The sequence below is a fragment of the Nycticebus coucang genome, chromosome 21, assembly GCF_027406575.1.
Source record: "Nycticebus coucang isolate mNycCou1 chromosome 21, mNycCou1.pri, whole genome shotgun sequence".
Taxonomy (NCBI): Eukaryota; Metazoa; Chordata; class Mammalia; order Primates; family Lorisidae; genus Nycticebus; species Nycticebus coucang.
In genome coordinates this window covers 325,422-346,970 of record NC_069800.1, presented here as the reverse complement: position 1 = coordinate 346,970, position 21,549 = coordinate 325,422, and the positions used below count along the sequence as shown (strand labels likewise).

The window sequence follows — 21,549 nt, the reverse complement described above, 5'->3', positions numbered from 1 at the left end:
TCAAATCATAGTCATCTATTTATCTTCCAGGTGACTCTCACACCAGTTCACCCTTGTCATCACCCAGAAAGCAATCTGATACAGAAAGGCCTTTATCCTTCGAAAACTTTGCACTCTTAATACAGTTGCCTAATTGTTTTTCCTTTAGGCACTTACATTTTTTTATCCACTTTAAAAAAGGAATATTTTAAAAAAGTCTTTTAGCACAGTGAGCCTATAAAAGATTCATAATTTAATGAAAGGCTTAATTCAAGAAGAGGAACATTTCATTGAAACATCAAGACTAACATCCTAAAATTATCAACATTAGGTGTCAATTTTTCTAATTAACTTTAAACAAAGCCTACTCAGATATGCCCTACAGGATATTAAATGAATAAATGAGATTTAACAAGGCTGCCAAGTGTTTTAATTTGAATTATAGGCACAGCTTCTCTAGATGTTTTACATTTTTTAAAAGTATGTTAACAGGGTGCAATATGACAGTTAAAAAAAATACAGTTAAAACTGCTTTAACAGAACATACTTTTTTTTCCATGTTTCACTATCTCAGTTAATATTCCCAATGACAAAGGCTACAACTCAGCATACAGCATCACCAAGGCTGCCCGGAGTCAGTTTATACTGAAATTAAGCTCTTTACACCAAGTAAATTGTCCACAATCACTGGCTGGTGTACATATGAAATAAAATTTTCTAGATTTGTAGAGAAACAAATGCTTCTCTAATCATCTGCTCTGCTTCTAATATTCCTCAATTCCTGCTTACAAATCTCTCACTTTAACTCTTGGTTTTGTCAGTTTCCTGGCCTGTGGGAGTTTGGGCCTGCTCTGGGAGAGGTTGCCTGCTGTGGTGCATTTTGCTCTAACATTCTCCAATCAAATATATCAGCGGTTCAGGATCCTGAAAAGAATGTGGAATAGTTGCTTCAGGTACATGAAATCTGGGGCTTCTTCAAAGCACAGTCCACGACACTAGTTTAAATACATGGCAAATTCTGCAGCAAACCCCTTACATAAAACTTCAACAGGATGGGACATCTTTTCACTAATCTTTTCATATTTTTGTTTCTTTGTTGCAGCCTTTTGTCCTTACCATGGCAGGCTGGTTCCATTAAAATACATCAAAACTATCCTAATGATTCCATATAATCTGCCATTCTGCTCAAACATGGAGATGTGCATTGATGCTAGCTAGCATACCCAGCTGTGCCAGGGAGGTTTTATCTTCTCTGTGTGGTATGTGTTGCCTTGCCCTGTTGTCTCTGTACTTTTTTGCCAAACCAAAATCAGTGAGTAATAACTTATTACAGTGATGCCCAACACCCATTAGGAAGTTATCTGGTTTAATGTCTCTGTGTATAAAATTCTTCTAGTGCACGTATTTGAGTCTAAAACAAGTACAGTTTTCTGGTCAGCTGGTCATCTGGTCAGCTAAAACAAGTACAGTTTTCATTGTGAATCTTCTTGAACAGTAATTGAAGAAGTCTTCAAGGCTGGGTCCCAGTACATTATAGTCTTTTTTCCTGACCATACCACCATACTTGAGGTATGCCAACCCCATCATGAAGAATCTTGCAGAGTTTGCTCTCATACAGCAACTGGGGATGCCTGGCCTTCTGAGATTCTAGCTTCACTGCCACTTCCCCACTGTTGGTGATGTTGATCGCCAGATAAATGTCCCGGAAGGACCCTATCTTCCATACCAGTTTATATTTCCCTCCAACAATGAACTCGGCTTTGCTTGCCAGCCTGAAAGAGGAAGACGGATGGTGGGGCCAAGCCCAACACTTCTGAGAGGACTACTGAGGCCTCTGGGGCTCTTCCCTGGGTAAGGCCGCAGAGAAGGGCGGCAGGAAATGGTACACAGAGGCCTTCCGGGCGCTACAAGGCCCAGAATCGGTCAAAGGGAACCTGACGTGACCTGACCGCGACCGCTCAGTGGGCTTCTTTTTGCCAGGCCGCAGTTTTGAGGTGTTCTCGCGGTTATCCGGCTGGTCCACTTGTTTCCAGACGGCCGCAGCTTCCTCGTTGCAGGCTGAAGAAGAGGCACAGTGAACTAAAGCGGCGACATCGCTGGCACCACTGCCCTGGCTTCTGCTGGAAGGACCCAAGTCACTCCGCCATGAAGATGCCGCCTGTTACTCCAGCTCCAGTCACCACATAATGCCCCCCGCTCCTGGAAGCCGCTTCTTCCCCAGTGCACAGCACTCTCCAGCATATACCTCCTATCTTAAGTAAGCGTCTCCTTTTGTGTTCAAAAATAGTGAAACGGGAAATTCCAATAACATTCTGATTTTTACCTGCAGTGACTTTATTTATGATTATAATTAATGTAGCATTTTGTGAGATCCTGCTACGTGAAGGGAACCAATTCAAGAAAGTCTATTTAGTCTGACATGAAGGACAGATGTCCTGTCCCAACATTCCACAGCTAGCCTTGTATGCTACTTCTGCCCAGAAAGCTTTACTAGGTCAAGCTGATCCTGGAATTTCCCTCTTCAGTAGGTTCTTGGTCTCCGTGGTTCAAAGAATGAATCCGAGGACCACATATCAACGGTAAGGCAGGATTTACTTACAGAAAAGAATACAGAAGCGCCAGAGCTCCTGACAGAGAGAAAACCCAAGTTGGGAGAGAAAAGCTCTTCCCTTGGTTGGTCTGTTTCCGGGCTCTTTGTCTAGGGGTATATATATATATTGTCCCATGGGGCCCTCAGTAGTTACATTTAGCATGTCTTGGTAGTTACATTTAGCTTATCTGGGACATCATGTCTGGGACATGTCTGGGTGGTGTCTAGGACAATGTGTCTGGGACATGTCTGGGTTGTGTCTGGGTCACAAATGAATGGCTATAATCCCTTTCATTCCCAGGCCTAGGAAATGCCCCCACCCCCACCCTCCAACCTGCTGGTTCAACTGCTAGCTGCCACTGCACCAAGGCTAAGGCTAGCTGGTCCGCACTGCTGGTTCAGCTGCTAGCTGCCACTGCACCAAGGCTAAGGCTAGCTGGTCCGCACCCCCAGCTCCACGAGCTGGCTGGGATGCCACTTGTCCTGTATCATAGCCATCTAGGTACTGCCGTTAAATCTTTATTTTGCTAGTATGCTTCTTATCATGATTTCCTATAGATATCACATGTTGTATGTTGTATGATGTCCTCACAATCCAGTAGAGTAACCACTTCTGATCATTTCTACAATCCAATACCATTAATATTTTTGATGCCTATATTTTGTCCTAAAGGGTTATGTATATATATTATGTTCAATGAACATATCTGACTTTTTTTTTATTGAGATCAAAAACCAAGTTTGGTGATTGATGTCAAAAAACCAACTTAGATTAATTACCCTCCTAGATAACCTCTTGATGAATGCTTGTTATTCAAATATAAAAGTAAATATTCATTTGGTCTTTAAGAGTATTATAATAATTAACTTTGATCCCTTTGGACCTTCAGGTTGCTGGATAACCACTTTCTCAAATACTTTCAATAAAGTTTGTCCCATTAACATCAGTAGTGTTAGATAACAAGAGTCGAGAGGTAGTTTTCAGCATGGACACAGTTCTCAGAATTCTTAGTTCTTTATACTTCAGGTGTTGACCCTATGGTAGAGAAATGTCACAAAAAAGACATGCAAGGTAAGATGAAGTTTTATCTTTTCTGAGGTTTTTGACAGACTTTGACTTTTCTGTCCATGAAATGATGGCTGTATTCTAATTCCTTAATAAATGCTATACTTAAATGATTTTTCCTAATCATAACATAGCTTAACTATCCTAAGAATGAGTAAATAATAATAGAAATTAAGGTTCCAAATATTATTTTTAATTGGAGAGGAATCACTGAAGATGATGCTTTATTTATTTTATTTTATTTATTTATTTGTGGTTTTTGTCTGGGGCTGGGCTTGAACCCACCACAGGTGCTGCCCTGAAGATGATGCTTCTTAAGCAAGTGAAGAAAATCAAAATTTAGTTTACAGTTGACTTTTTCGTTTATTAATTAATGTTCTTCATGTAATGCTCTGTCATTTTTCTCTGCTTCTATTGGGTACTGTTAAAACTAGAAACATTAGGAAAATCATTGTCAATGCTGCCAGACATTCCTTCATTCTTAAAAATACTTCTTTTTTTATTCTGTTTTATAAAGCTTATGGAAGATTTAATTATGGAAGTTTTTATACTGAAGACAAACTCTTTAAAATCAGTTATCTACCTTTCCTAAAATCATGTTTGCTGAATTAATTCTCTCATATTTGTTCAAAAGTGTTCAAATTTTGTAAGAGGAATTAACTTATGGCATTACAACAAAAGCACACTCTGTTACATTAGAATAATTTTGAAAATTTTCAGAGGCATTCTCTCTTGTCTCTTCTAGTGTTCTTTGACAAGTAGATCATAAAAACTTGGATGTCGTTTTTTGGCTTAATAGATTGATTCCTTTCCTGTACGCCTCGAGTAAGCTCCCCAAGTTTTACTTTATTTTTTTTCCTTCTTGAGGGGAAATGTGGTTGTCTGGACTAGGTGTAAGTTGACAGTAAAAATTTCTTACTGCAACGGGATTTGTAAATTGATATGATTCTCTGAAACATCACAAATTGTGTGCCTATTTAAGGATATAAGATTTTTAATAGACTAAACAAAAGGCAACTATGGAGTTCTAGGAAAATAACCAAGTAGAACAGAATGAGTTGAATGGTCTACCATCTATATAGGAATGGGAAATCTCATGTCTAAAACACCACATTATTTTAAATTGTGGAAAATCTATTCATAAACAAAATTTTCTGAAAACTGTGTGCAAAACAAAGATCTAAAAGTTATGGGAAAACAAAAGAATTCTGAGCCTTTATTCTGCCACTGTAATCTAGTTGGGTAGATCATACTGAGTGTATGAATATTTGCAAAGAGGTGGCCAACACAGAAAACATTTTATAAGTATTTTGGGCAGTTTTGTGATGAATATTTTGTAAATTAAAGCATCTAGATTCAATTTCCCACTTTCTCTATGCATGCCAACTTTATAGGTGACCTTTTGGACACCCTGTATTTATCAGAAGTGAACACAGAGCTCAAGATTAACAATCAATTAAGAAATGGCCTCATTGAAATTTTAGAACATTATAGGCTATATTTATTTCTAATGTGGACATTATCCATAAACTCTGCAAAGCACACAAATCTATGATAAATACTAATCACATCCCCATTAGAGCATAGCCGCATCTCTTTAACAAAATGTTTGGTGCCTTCACTTGGAATACATATTCACATTTAATGTAATTCAGTAAATAAACTTTCTCCAAAATTGGCAAGACACTAAAGAATATTAGTGTCAAAATGTACATACACATATGTTTCCTTCATGGATATTAGAGTTGTCTGGTGGGAATGTATTTCTATACCTAAAGCTAGTTTAATATTAGGTAGTAAAGAAAAAAAAATGTCTGCAATTATCTGCCTTACAGAACACCAACCCAGGCACACAAAGCCTTTCAGGAAAATTCATTGAATTAATGAATGGATAGATGGACACTATCCTAAAGTACAAAATTTGTTAATGGCATACAGTGAATGGAGCTGTGGATAAATAAAAATAATCATACCCTTCATATCTGATTTATATCAATTTTTAATGTGGATGGGTCTATACCATGAAAAGTCAATAATCTAAGAGACCACCAAGTATCCTCACATGAGTGATCATTCAAAAGGTGGTGGCCTTAACCATGCACATTTTTAAATGTTGTATGATGACATTTAGCCTATTCATTTTCAGTACACATAAAAATAATGTCATTGGGCCAGGCATGGTGGCTCATGCCTGTAACCCCAGCCCTCTGGGAGGCTGAGGTGGGTGGATAGCTTGAGCTGACAAGTTTGAGACCAGCCTAAGTAAATTTAGTAGAGACAGGGTCTCTACTAAAAATAGAAAAACTGAGGCAGGAGGATCATTTGAGCTCAAGAGTTGGAGGTTGCTGTGAGCTCTGATGCCACAGCACTCTATCCAGGGTGACACTTTGAGACACTGTCTCAAAAGAAAAAAAAAATGTAATTCAAAATAAAACATTTTAACCTTAAAGCTTTAGGTAAAATTATTTATTAAAAACATCAAAATAAGGTTAATCTTTATGAATCATAGAAAAAAATCTTTTCAGCTTTCCATTTCTTATCACAGATACATAGTTCTCTACCTGGCTTAGGAAAATAATTACTCTAAAAGTCATATTTAACACATTTTGAAAGTATCAATTACATAAAAACCACCTTAGGTAGTATAATAACTCTTTCTTCAATAAAGATCAAGTCTCAATGAATTTGCCACTCCATCCAGGATTATTTTCTGAGACAATGAAGAAAGGTGAATACTGGTTGCAGATATTTAAAATGGAGAAAATATTTATTTAGGCGCACAGTGCTATTATTTTATATTCAAGCATGTAAATGTCTCAGAATTTTTTTAACATTATTCTACAAACAATCGAGAAGAATGAACACTGTTGACTTGTTATTATATTCCCTTTCAGATTTTGTAATGCAAATATTTTTAAATAAAACATATTCTTTAGTTAAATGTTTTATTTTTAAATAGTAACATAAAAAGAGCATTTCTTCTTTTTTCTTTTTATTTTTTTAACAAATGCAGAAAATGTCCTCTCTTAATATCAGCAAGTGTTCTTTGTAAACATGACTTCTTGTATCTGCCCCATAATGCCATCTCTTACTGAATGTTTGAATTGATATGTGATATTTGTACATATATAGAGAGTGCATGTGATATATTGTTATATGCATGGATGTGCAATGATTAAATCAGAGCATTGAAGACATCACAAGCATTTAAATTCTGGGTTTCATGTTCTATTTTAAACTCATGTGGTATTTAGGCTTTCTTACCCATCCTCTACTCTTGTCATTCTGAAAAATATTTTTGGGCGGCACCTGTGGTTCAAAGAAGAAGGGCGCTGGCCCCATATGCCAGAAGTGGTGGGTTTAAAACAGCCCCGGCCAAAAACTGTAAAAAAATAATATTTTGGATGTGTGTTTTTAGGTAAGTTTTTTCATTGACTTACTAATTTAGACACAATAAATTTGAAATTTAATTCATCTAATTTTCCTTGGTATACTTCAAAACATCCCATAATCTTTGATGACTGCATTTATTTTCTTTAATTTTAAAATTTCCATATAAAATGCTAATCTAGCTTTCAGGAAGTTCATTAATAATACACAGAAGAAAAAGCACATGAATTCAATCTTTCTGTATCCATGTTCTTTTCAAATTTTTGTTTAAATCAACCAATTATTAAATTAGAAAAAAATTGTCTCTAGAGAAGAAGCTAGTTGAATTGATGACTGTGATTTGCAGCCAAAAGATGCCCACTCATTTTCCTGCATTAGATCTAATTTTCACAATACACCAATATGCTTATTTTTAAAATTTCAATCATTGTTTTTACTCTGAGAGTTAAAGGAACCATCAAATAATATGAATTTGATACTAAGAAACATGTAATTGTCTCTAGACAATAGCAAATTTAACGTTTCCAAACCTATTGAATGATCTTCAGTACTTAAACCTTAAAAAAGCAAATTTTATGTATCAGTTTCTTCCTCTAGTTTTTATATAGATTTTCTTTATTATTATTATTTTTTTGGTTCTTAATGTTGCCGTTAGAAATCACAAATTGCTTGCACAGTAATCTCAGCCCAGATGCTCTGTGCTTGACGTGGGAAATGGGACCCTTAAAAACTCTCCCTCACTACTCTCCTCTTTATTTCCTCTGCTTTTCTAATAATTAGGAAAGCAGCAGCTGCTTCTATCCATGTCTCATGATTCCAGGATTATACTGAACATAGATGATAATGCCCTTCCTGTTACTTCTGTATGGGACGTGCAACTGAGTTGGAAAAAGAGCAAGAAAAACTATCTGTGAAAACATCTTGCTGATAATAGATAATTCAGAGGAATTTGTAGTATCCACAGCTTTTTAGAGCTAATGGTAACTAAGAGAGTTTTCACTTCTTGATATAAAAAGAGAAAGAGTGAGAGATGTAGATACTGTAATTGAAAAGCAAAATGTGTGGACATGCTGTCAGGCTAGAAAGGATTTTAATATACAAACAGTGACTGTATGTGTTTGACATACACGGTGACAGTTTGAAAAGCTTTATACATTCACCACATTTTCATTAAAATTGAACATGTAAAACTAGACATTCTATTACCAGATCATAAAACCAATATATCCTTGGTTGTTTCTTTAAACGAGGTTTTCACAAAATTTGCAACTGTTAGAATGTAACCTTGGGAAAGGTTCTGATGGGCCAATCAAAAGTTAATACCAAAAATATGCTCCAGGAAAAATTTTTAAGTTAAAAAGTTGTTCTGTTCTTCCGAATAACATCACTCAACAGAAATGAAGTTTCTTAACTTTGCATGAAGCCAGGCAAAATCATTATTCTGAGTATCTACACTATCTTTACGAAAATTCCTTAAAATTTTAGTTTATAGTAATGTCAGTGTACGGAAGGGAACTAATTCTTATAAATCTGTGTTTAGCAGAGATAGGATTTAATTTAAAAATAAATATCAGAATGAAATTAAAGTAAGTTAGCTTCTGAGGCTATGTCTGTGATTTTCACCTCATCTCCACCTTCAGTCTTCTTTCATTCAGAATGACCTGTTTTAAACCTTCACCCAACCAGTCCTGCTTTCAAGGCCTCTTTTCTTTCATTCAGTGACAACAGAACAGTCTCTTATTTAGCTAGGATATTTCTGTAGATTTTATTAACAAATTTGATGTTTTAAAAAGATTTTAGATAAGCCATTACTCTTCAGAATAAACACTATTTTTAAGTCAATTCACTTAGTTTAATTTCAAAACAAAATGAAGACCACTTGAAGGAAAAAAGGTAACACAATGGCACCGTGCACTCATTATCTAAGATAGTGCTTTTAACATTTGCTTTGATGCCAAAGGAATTTACTTCCATAGTAACTATAAAAATAAATTGTACTATGGATTAGAGCCATTTCTTTCTATTATTGACTGTTAAGGAATGTTTTTGATGCTTTGCAATGAACACTAATTGTACCAACTATTTAACAACAGATTTCAAATGGAGTGATCCTGTCTGGGCAGTCAAATTTGCATGGTAATGTGAACTCTCCTACACTCCTCAGTGTGTTAACTCTTACTGGTTTACTAACAGATATTGACTAGGCATCCATATTGATCCAGGGACTGAACTAATTACTGTATAGCATTCACAGATACAATTTTCAATAGAATTGTGAAAGCTGGAAAAGATCTATAAAAGCTAGAATCTGGAGCATTAAAACAGAATTTTGGGAATTCTAAGTAACCAAGCCTGGCATCAGACAACTTTGAATTCTAAAACAAGTCCAAGGAGAAACAGAGAACCTTAAGAAGAAACTCATGCACCGCAGGTGTAATCCCAATATGTGAAACTTAGTAAATGTGGAATGTAAATGTCTTAGCACAATAACTAAGAAAATGCCAGGAAGGCTATGTTAACCAGTGTGATGAAAATGTGTCAAACGGTCTATGAAACTAGTGTATGGTGTCCCATGATCACATTAATGTACACAGCTATGATTTAATAAAAAATAAATAAGGAAAGAAAGAAAGAAAGAAGAAACTCATGGGCTCTACCAGACGATTAAAGAGAATGATGAGGAGTCACTATGCCAAACACCAGTATAGATATTTTAAAATTTCTTTATTTAAACAACATATAAAGTTATTTCTGAAATTGTAAAACTTATCTGCAAGGCAAATACTCTCCTGGAGATGGTACCCTACAATCTTAAAATCTTGAGATCTTTACAGTTATTTTACTTACAGTCAGCTCATGACAATATTTGATACAGAATAGGTAATGGGCAGAGATAAAGAGTACTGCGTTAGGTACCTGGCATGGGGAAAATGGACTAGAAATACTGAAATAGAAGAACAAAGGGAAATGAGGAATTTTGTTTAATTATTTAATTATTTAAATATGGGACAAAGATAACACTGCAACCCCAGGTTTTCACTATGGCAGGCATTTCTAGTTGGTCAAAACCTTTTTTATCAACTCAAGATGCTTCTCAGGCCAACTTCTTGAGCAACTTTTGATCAATGTAGTTCAAAGTAAGTTGAAACTAATTTAATTGTCTGAACAGTTCCCAGATGAAAAACAGAAAATAAAACAACTGGTTTAAATCAATACAGTACAAGGATTATCAAACCAGAAATAGGATGTAATATCAAAATAGCAAAGCCTTTTTTTTTAATGCTAATTATTGTGTTCAGAAGCAATGAATGCACAGATAAGCAGAGAGATCCTGGTGTGCAAATATCCGAGGTTCATTTATTTTGACATTTTTGTACAATGTATGCTAGAATTTCCCCCTTGTCCTGAACTGTAAAATTTTAAAAAGATCTGATGTATTGTCACCCACTGTTCTCCAAATTAGTGTTAAAAATATTTATTATTTATAACAGAATAGAGATAAAACTGTACTTTCTAACAGGACACACACTATATATATCATACTTAAACAAATTCTCATACTTAAGCAATTTTAAATACCTGTACATCTTTGCAGATGCTGTTTGTTCTGTCCATAACTGTTTAACCCAGCTTCCATCATCTTCAAGTGTCTTATTCCTTCACGATTCCGCTGTTACTTCCCCCACATTTTTTTTTCCCCTATTCCTCCAAGTGACATTAAGTTCCAATTGTCTGGGCCCCTCTGGAATCCCATAAATGCTGCTTGCATGGCATTACCCATCATTTCCTTTATTGGATTACATATGTGTCTACCACACTTGACCATGACGTTATTAAGCATATGACATATTTCTCCTGAATATCTTTAATTATAGCCAGTAATGCCTTTAATTATGACAGATAGAGGAGAAATGTGGCAGGAACGAAAGCAGACAGGAAGAGGTAAGTGATAAAGCTAATAGATATCTCAGATGTAATAAGCAAACAGTGGACTCCAGGCTTGTTCCTCAAATTTGCTTCCTCTTGAAATAGCACTACTGTTTGCTCAGTTGTGCAGACCCAGAACTGTGTAATAGAGGGTCTGATTCCATTTCTGATGTTTAATTAATGACAATTTTAAAACTCCCCTCTTTTACTTCATGCCTCAACTCTTGGCAAGCTGCAGAAACCCTGGTTCTCTTCCTTTGATGCACGTGGGAGAATCACACCTTAAATGAAACTCACCCCAGCCCCACACCTCACCACAATAAAGTCCTGAGCCAGCCTCCATTACTGTTTTCTCAAATTATTGTGGACTTATTTGAGAGGACATCCATTGTCTCTTCAGAGATTCCCATTTATGTAAAAAAGAACATTTTACATAACCTCTTAGTGTATCTGGCATCATCAATCTGGTCATCTAAACCAAATTTGGGAGGTCCCTCATGTTTTAAAGATTTAGTACAATAATTTTGCAAGTTGTTCTTTTTCCCTCATACACCTTTTTCCCCTCCCTACACCCATCAATTCTACCTTTAGATTCATATCCCTAATCTTCCTCCTTTTTCAAAGACTCACTAGTCTGAGCCATCATCATGATTATTTATTTATTTATTTAGACAGAGTCTCACTCAATCACTCTCAGTAGGATGCTATGGCATCATAGCTCACAGCAACCTTAAACTTTTGGGCTCAAGCAATTCTCTTGCCTTAGCCTACCCAGTAGCTGGGAGTACAGGTGCCTGCTGTAAGGCCTGGCTATTTTTGGAGATGGTGTCTCGCTCTTGCTCAAGCTGGTCTCAAACCTATGAGCTCAGGCATCCACCTGCCTCAGCGTCCCAGAGTGCTAGGATTATAGGCATGAGCCACCTCTCCTGGTCCATCATCATAATTTTTGGACAATCTATGGCAATCTTTCCATTCTCTATTCTCAAGAGTTTATTTTCCTCACAACCACCACGCAATATTTTAAAAAGATAAGTGAAAGCCTACTGCCTAATACTAAATACCATATGTTGCCCTTTTAATACTTTGATAATAAAATTGTAATAATTTAACAATTATTTAATTTAACAATAATTTAACAAGTACTACATGTACTAAGCCATGCCCACCTCTCTGACCTTAACTTCTCCCGCTTTCTCACCTTCCATAACTCCAACCTCTCTGTAACTTACTTATTTCAGCCACTACTGGTCTTAATTGCTTCTCAAACCAAATTCATTCTCTTCTTAGGACCCTTTAATTTGCTTCTCTCTCTTATTATAAAATATGCAGACATAATTTAATCTAATATCCTCAGTTTCTACATGTGCAAAATATTTGTAATACAGCTTGCCTTGTAAGGTCATTGTAGGATAAATATAATATGCACAGAGTGCTTATCATGGAGCTTAACAGATGCTAAGAGCTATATTATAGGAAGTCATTCTTAATGTTATCGATTAGTATTCCATTAAACATCTACTTTCAAAATTTGTAAAAAAATATATATTCACTTACTTCCACCTATATACCAATAAATTATATTTTAATATATCACAATTCTTATTTATTTGATGTATGCATCCAAAGATGCCCATATATGCACATTAGCTTACAAAATCAAATACTTGTAAGAGAATAATGGAAACATCATCAGAAGCACCTGTCCAAACTTATTTTCTTAATAGTCTCAATTTTTGTTTGTTTGTTTGTTTTGTGTTGCTTTGAGGCCTGTGTCTGGCTTCAAAGGCCATTAAGTTGCTATTTGGCATGGTTTTTACAAAACCTTATAAAAGAACAAATTCCTTTTATTTTACTTAAAAACGGGATCGATAATATTCTCTGCTCTTTTTATGTGATTTTTCAAATATATCTTAGCAACAGACAGGGAGAGAAAGATCTGTATAGCAAACTTAATGAACTTAAAATGTCTGTATAGATTCAGCAACTTTGCTTTCAAACACATGATTATAAAATCACCTGGATAGCTATAGAGTTCCACAATCTTGCAAGGTGACACAGAAGAGACCAAAGTAAAAAGAAAAGAGCTGTTGTTTCCTGTGGATAAGATACAATGAAACAGAGAAATCCAAGCCAGGGTCTAATTGCTACCCTAAGCATTCAAGTAAAATTGAGCACAATGGTATCAAGTACCAACAAAGCTGCTGATGAGTATACATGCTTAGCCTCAACCATCTGTTCCTTCATGGAGGAAAGAGAACATTATCAATCAATAAGTTACTTACTTTGATCTGTGGCCATTTTTCCTGAGTTATTTTAAAAAATGAAGAAAGACTTCAAATTCAATTCACTCCCTATAAGTCTGATACTTGCATACATGTCATTTCTACCAACGCTTAATAATTTGGGAGGTATTTCCTCCAGTTTTACTAAGGTAGTTACTGTTAATACTCTATTAAACATAACAATCAATAATCCTTTTCTAATTTTAGTTATAATCAAAATTTCTTGCCCCCTTTTAAAAATTAAAATTAAAAATAGTAAACTATTTTAAATCACACATGAACTTTAGGGCCACCCTGCATATTTAAACATTGAAGTACAGAATTTTAACATAATTTTGAATAGTTTCAAAGCTTATCCCAAGGTATTATATGAGATACACATTTCATTAAATATATATTCACTAAATCTTAAAGCTGGAGATTTAGTTCATTTCATTTCTGAAAAGTATTTGACATACAGCTGTGCAGATGAGGCTCATTAATTCCATCAAGCCAATCAACCGAATCAGAAGTAATTTCTCTAAGATCAACCTAGTGTTATTTTTTAATTCAAGTAAATTGTCTAATAAATATCAATAAGAGCATGTCCTCACTTCTTAAGCCTAACGTTGAAACATAACATATAAATAAATAAAGTGCCAAGCTACCTCCTCCCCCACCTACTGAACGTCTTACTAAATCACTCATGTCTTACTTCAGTGGATCTTACTGTCAGGGACAGAGCATTCCTGCCTTTGTTTGGAACCCGGAGAGCTTCCTACTTGTAACAATACATTATATCATTCTTTGTTTCTGAAAATAGGAAAAAAACAACTGTGAAAGAAGAGTTAGAAATCAAGGACTAGTATATGGATGATCAGTTCCATCAATTTCAAAAAGTCTACTGTCTTAGTCTATTTTGTGCTGCTATAACAGAAGACCTGAAACTGGGTAATTTATACAAAGCATAATTTATTAACTTGTGGTTCTGGAGGCTGATAAGTCTAAAATCAAAAGTTCAGCACCTGGTGAGGTCTTCTTGCTTTATCATCCCACGGCAGAAGGGCACAAAGAGCAGAAGATAGCAAGAGAACAAAAGGAGAGCAGCCTCAAGCTCTTTAATAATAAGCATGAATCTGTTCATGAGGGTAGAGTCCTCATGATGTAAACACCTCTCATGAGGTACCACCTCCCAACACAGTTGCACTGGGGAATGTTCCCAGCACTTGTTTTGGGGGTATCTATTCAAACCATAACATCTACCTATGGAACCAAGGATCTGAAAATTGCTACTCATGACCCGGCTAACACCTGAAAGATTTTTATTCTTTTTTTTTTTTTTTTTTTTTTTTATTTTGGCCAGGGCTAGGTTTGAACCTGCCACCTCTGGCATATGGGACCAGCGCCCTGCTCCTTGAGCCACAGGTGCCGCCCAAGATTTTTATTCTTTAATGTGAAGATTATAGCTTATCTCTCCCTTGTTTTTTCTATAATATTTATTAAAATCTTACTATGATCATGTAAAATGACTGAGTTACAAAATGACTGAGCTATAAAAAATAATATATATATGTGTATATATATATTTATATATATATATATTATTTTTTTTTTTGCAGTTTTTGTCGGGGGCTGGGTTTGAACCCGCCACCTCTGGCATATGGGGCCAGCACCCTACTCCTTTGAGCCACAGGCGCTGCCCAAATAAAATTTTCTTTAAAGACAATGAGGGAGTAAATTATGAAAGCTACAACTATATGTCAGATTTTGATATCAGGACAAAACTTTTGATGAAATATTTAAATAGTTGATTTGTGAGCCCCTGGACAACATAAATATTGGTTGCCTAAGTCACAGCAACTTGGTCTTCTTTCTGATCCCATTCAAGCCTTTGGTAGCTGGTACAAGGCAGACTTCACAGGCCACAACTCAGTTCAGGCTGACAGGACCTTGCTTCATGAGCACACTGTCCCTTCATTTCCATCCCTGGGGCTCCTCCTATACACTGTACCACTGTAGCCATAGGAGAGCCCCAGTAATATATCAACATTATCATTCAGAAGCAATCCTCACTAATGGAAAATAAGAGCTAACTGAAAAACAAATACCTTTTGGAGGAATTATTCATGCTTCTCAGAAGATCTCAGCTAAAACAAGCATCTCAGAGTGATTGTTATGCCCAGGAGTTCCCCCAGAGACCACACAGCCAAACAAGTAAAAATTGCAGGGCAGTCCTTCTTTGGAGAGCCAGCCAGTGACTGCCTCAGTGTCCCAACATGGGGTTTTTGAGAGCAGCCCCAAGTTGTCTGTGGCTCTGGTTTTTATAGGACAAAACTTTTCCAGGGGGAAAGCATTATTATACAAGCAAAAATAGCACTTAAAAGGGTAGGGGGAATCACGAGTGTAGGGCAGTTAATCATTTTACATAATGCTATGATCATGAGAACGATTAGTGGTTTTTCTTCCTTAAAAAATAGGTACAAACCACAATGTCCTAAGGGGGAAATGCAGAGAGGGGAACTTAGAGGCTAATCTTACTGGAGTTAGATGATATCTCAAAGTATATTTGATTTGCATTTCTCTGATGATTAAAGATGATGAGCATTTTTTCATATGTCTGTAGGCCGCACGCCTATTTTCTTCAGAGAAGTTTCTCTTCAAATCCCTTGCCCAGCCTGCGATGGGATCACTTGTTCTTTTCTTGCTTATACATTTGAGTTCTCTGTGGATTCTTGTTATTAAACTTTTGTCGGAGACATAACCTGCAAATATCTTCTCCTATTCTGAGGGCTGTTTGCTTGCTTTACTTACTGTGTTTTGGGCTGTGCAGAAGCTTTTTAGTTTGATCAGGTCCCAGCAGTGCATTTTTGAAGCTGCTCAATTGCCGGGGGCGGGGGGTCCTCCTCATAATATCCTTGCCCACACCGATATCTTCAAGGGTTTTCCCTGCACTCTCTTCTACTATTTTTATAGTTTCATGTCTTAAGTTTAAATCTTTAATCCAGTGAGAGTCTATCTTAGTTAATGGTGAAAGGTATGGGTCCAGTTTCAGTCGTCTGCACATTGCCAGCCAGTTCACCCAGCACCATTTGTTAAATAGGGAATCTTTTCCCCACTAAATGTTTTTAATTGGCTTGTCAAAGATTAAATAACAGTAAGTAGCTGGATTCATCTCTTGGTTCTCTATTCTGTTCCAGACATCTACTTCTCTGTTTTTGTGCCAATACCATGCTGTTTTGATCACCATTGATTTGTAGTATAGTCTGAGGTCTGGTAGCGTGATTCCTCCTGCTTTTTTTTCTTTGTTTGTTTGTTTTATTTATTTATTTATTTATTTATTTTTATTAAATCATAACTGTATACATTGATATGATCATGGGGCATCATACACTCGCTTCATATACCACTTGACACATTTTTATCACAGTGGTTAACATAGCCTTTCTGGTGTTATCTCAGTTACTGTGCCAAAACCTTTACATTCTACATTTACCAAGTTTCGCAAATACCCCTGTAAGATGCACAACAGGTGTGATCCCACTGATCCCCTATTAACTTCCCCCTATTGTTAAGTTGTAACTGGGTTATAGCTTTCATGTGAGAGCCCCAAATTAGTTCCATAGTAGGGCTGAGTACATTGGGTACTTTTTCTTCCATTCTTGAGATACTTTACTAAGAAGAATATGTTCCAACTCCAACCATGTAAACATGAAAGAGGTAAAGTCTCCATCTTTCTTTAAGGCTGCATAGTATTCCATGGTATACATATACCACAATTTATTAATCCATTCATGGATCGATGGGCACTTGGGCTTTTTCCATGACTTAGCAATTATGAATTGGGCTGCAATAAACATTCTGGTACAAATATCTTTGTTATGTTGTGAATTTTGGTCTTCTGGGTATATGCCCAGCAGAGGAATTACAGGATTGAATGGCAGATCTATTTTTAGATCTCTGAGTGTTCTCCGTATATCTTTCCAAAAGGAATGTATTAATTTGCATTCCCACCAGCAGTGCAGAAGTGTTACCTTTTCTCCACATCCACGCCAACATCTCTGGTCTTGAGATTTTGTGATATAGGCTAGTCTCAGTGGAGTTAGATGATATCTCAAAGTAGTTTTGATTTGCATTTCTCTGATGATTAAAGATGATGAGCATTTTTTCATATGTCTGAAGGCCATGCACCTGTCTTCTTCAGAGAAGTTTCTCTTCAAATCCCTTGCCCAGCCTGCGATGGGATCCCTTGTTTTTTTCTTCCTGATGCGTTTGAGTTCTCTGTGGATTCTGGTTATTAAACCTTTGTCAGAGATATACCCTGCAAATATCTTCTCCCATTCTGAGGGCTGTCTGCTTGCTTTGTTTACTGTGTTCTTAGCTGTGCAGAAGCTTTTTAGTTTGATCAAGTCCCAGTAGTGTATTTTTGAAGCTGCTTCAATTGCCCGGGGGGTTCTCCTCATGAAATACTCGACCAGACCAATTTCTTCAAGGGTTTTCCCTGCACTCTCCTCTAGTATTTTTATAGTTTCATGTTTTAAGTTTAAATATTTAATCCAATGAGAGTCTGTCTTAGTTAATGGTGAAAGGTGTGGGTCCAATTTCAGTCTTCTGCAGGTTGCCAGCAAGTTCATCCAGCACCATTTGTTAAATAGGGAATCTTTTCCCCACTGAATGTTTTTAATTGGCTGGTCAAACATCAAATAGCGGTAAGTAGCTGGATTCATCTCTTGGTTCTCTATTCTGTTCCAGATATCTACTTCTCTGTTTTTGTGCCAATACCATGCTATTTTGATCACTATCGATTTGTAGTAAAGTCTGAGGTCTGGTAGTGTGATTCCTCCTGTTTTGTTTTTATTTCTGAGTAATGTCTTGGCTATTCGAAGTTTCTTCTGATTCCATATAAAACGAAGTAATGTTTTTTCAAGATCTTTAAAATATGACAGTGGAGCTTTAATAGGGAGTGCGTTGAAATTATATATTGCTTTGGGTAGTATGGACATTTTGATAATGTTGATTCTTCCTAGCCATGAGCATGGTATGTTTTTCCATTTGTTAACATTTTCAGCTATTACTTTTCTTAGAGTTTCATAGTTCCCTTTATAGAGATCTTTCACGTCTTTTGTTAGGTAAATTCCCAAATATTTCATCTTCTTTGGCACTACTGTGAATGGGATAGAGTCCTTAACTGCTTTTTCAACTTGACTGTTGTTGGTGTATATAAAGGCTACCGATTTATGGATGTTGATTTTGTAACCTGAGACGCTGCTGTATTCCTTGATCACTTCTAGGACTTTTGCAGTAGAGTCCGTAGTGTTTTCCAGATACACAATCATATCATCTGCGAAGAGCGAAAGTTTGATCTCTTCTGACCCTTTATGGATACCCTTGATCACCTTTTCTTCCCTAATTGCGGTGGCTAAAACTTCCATTACAATGTTGAAAAGCAATGGAGACAATGGGCAGCCTTGTCTGGTTTCTGATCTGAGTGGAAATGATTCAAATTTAACTCCATTCAATATGATATTGGCTGTGGGTTTGCTGTAGATGGCCTCTATCAGTTTAAGAAAAGTCCCTTCTAGACCAATTTTCTTGAGTGTTCTGATCATGAAGGGATGCTGGATATTATCAAAAGCTTTTTCTGCATCAATCGAGAGAATCATATGGTCTTTGTTTTTTAATTTGTTTATGTGCTGAATTACATTTATAGATTTATGTATATTGAACCAGCCTTGACACCCTGGGATAAAACCAACTTGGTCATGGTGTATAATTTGTTTGATGTGTTGCTGGATTCTGTTTGTTAGGATCTTGTTGAATATTTTTGCATCTATATTCATTAGTGATATTGGTCTATAATTTTCTTTTCTTGTTGGGTCTTTTCCTGGTTTGGGGATCAGGGTGATGTTTGCTTCATAGAACGTGTTGGGTAGTCTTCCTTCTTTTTCTACATTTTGGAACAGGTTGAGTAATATAGGTACTAATTCCTCTTTAAAGGTTTGGTAGAATTCTGACGTGAAACCATCTGGTCCCGGGTTTTTCTTTTTAGGGAGGTTTTGTATAGTTGATGCTATTTCTGAACTTGATATGGGTCTGTTCAACATTTCCACTTGATTCTGGTTAAGTCTTGGAAGGTGGCGTGCTTCCAAGTATCGGTCAATTTCCTTCAGATTTTCATATTTCTGAGAATAAAGTTTCTTGTAATATTCATTAAGGATTTTTTAGATTTCTGTTATTATTTCGTCTTTCTTGTTTCTGATTGATGAGATTAGAGATTTTACCCTTTTTTTCCTGATTAGGTTGGCCAGAGGTTTATTTATTTTATTGATCTTTTCAACAAACCAACTTTTTGATTTATTGATCTGTTGCATTATTCTTTTGTTTTCAATTTCATTTGATTCTGCTCTAATTTTGGTTATTTCTTTTCTTCTACTGGGTTTGGGGTTGGAATGTTCTTCCTTTTCCAGTTGCTTGACATGTCCCATTAAGTTGTTAACTTCCTCTCTTTCCGTTCTCTTGAGGAAGGCTTGCAGTGCTATAAATTTCCCTCTTAGAACTGCCTTTGTGGTGTCCCAGAAGTTCTGATAGTTTGTGTCTTCATTGTCGTTTTGTTCCAAAAAATTGGCGATTTCTTTCTTAATCTCATCTCTGACCCAGCTATCATTCAGCATAAGATTATTTAACTTCCATGTTTTTGTATGAGTATGCAGATTCCTGTTGTTACTCAATTCAAGTTTTATTCCATGGTGGTCCGAGAAGATGCATGGAATAATTTCTATTCCTTTAAATTTACTGAGGTTAGACTTGTGACCTAAAATGTGGTCAATTTTGTAGTAAGTTCCGTCTGCTGGTGAGAAGTATGTGTATTCAGTTTTGTTGGGATGAAATGTTCTGTAGATGTCTGCTAAATCTAAATATTGGATGGTTAGGTTTAAATCTAAGATTTCTTTGCTCAGCTTCTTGCTGGAGGATCGATCCAACACTGCCAAAGGAGTGTTGAAATCTCCGACGATTATGGAGCTGGAGGAAATCAAGTTACTCATGTCTGTTAGAGTTTCTCTTATAAATTGAGGTGCATTCTGGTTGGGTGCATAGATATTAATAATTGAGATCTCATCATATTGAGTATTACCCTTAACAAATATGAAGTGACCATTCTTGTCCTTCCTTACTTTTGATCGTTTAAAGCCTGCTGTATCAACAAATAAAATTGCAACACCTGCTTTTTTCTGATTACAATTTGCCTGAAATTGACCATCCTTTCACCCTGAGTCTGTATTTGTCTTTTAAGTTGAGATGTGACTCTTGTATGCAACAAATATCTGGCTTGAGTTTTTGTATCCAGTCAGCTAACATATGCCTCTTTAGTGGACAGTTTAAGCCATTCACATTGATGGAGAGTAAGGATAAGTCTGGTGGAATTTTGGGTATCGAGTTTTTCAAAGGTCCAGTGGACATTTTTAATCCTTTCGCCAGTGTGGAAGTTGGAGTTTGATCCGAAGTTTCTGAGTGAGTTTACTTTTGTGGTATAGGATTGGGTTGGTCATTGTGGAGGATAGGTCTGAGAATATCCTGAAGAGCTGGTTTACGTATGGCAAATTTTTTCAACATATGAATGTCATTAAAGTATTTAATTTCTCTATCATAAATGAAACTCAGTTTAGCTGGATACAAGATCCTGGGTTGAAAGTTATTTTGCTTTAGGAGATTAAAAGTTGATGACCACCCTCTTCTGGCTTGAAAAGTTTCAGCAGAGAGATCTGCAGTTATTCTAATATTCTTACCTTTGTACGTAATAGTTTTCTTTCGCCGGACTGCTTTGAAAATCTTTTCTTTCATGTTAACTTTAGTGAAGCTAATTATGATATGTCTGGGGGATGACTTATTGGGGTTGAATCGTGCTGGGGTTCTGAAGCTGTCTGCTATCTGAATTTCAGATTCTCTAGGCATGTCTGGAAAATTTTCTTTCATAATTTCATGCAGAAGGGCCTCTGCGCCCTTGGAGGCCACTTCATCGTTCTCAGAAATCCCTATAATTCTTATATTGCTTTTTTTCGAATTATCTGAGAGTTCTCTGAGTGAGTGATCCGTTTTTGCTCTCCATTTCTCTTCCTCTTTGAGAGATTGGGAGCATTTGAAGACTTTATCTTCAATGTCAGAAATCCTTTCTTCTGCTTGCTCCATTCTGTTGCTGAGGGATTCTACTGTATTTTTCATATCTTTGAGGGCTGTAAATTCTTGCTTCAGTGTGTCTAAGTCTTTGGTGGTTTTGTCTTTAAATTCGTTAAGTTCTTGAGACAACTTTTGAATTTCTCATCAAATTCCTAATTCCATTTTAT

General features: G+C 36.2%; 1 pseudogene; it reads right to left on the bottom strand.

The window, feature by feature from the left end:
• Positions 1–780: 780 nt before the first annotated feature.
• LOC128574154 (casein kinase I-like) overlaps positions 781–21,549 on the bottom strand; it is a 28,672-nt pseudogene continuing 7,903 nt past the window's right edge.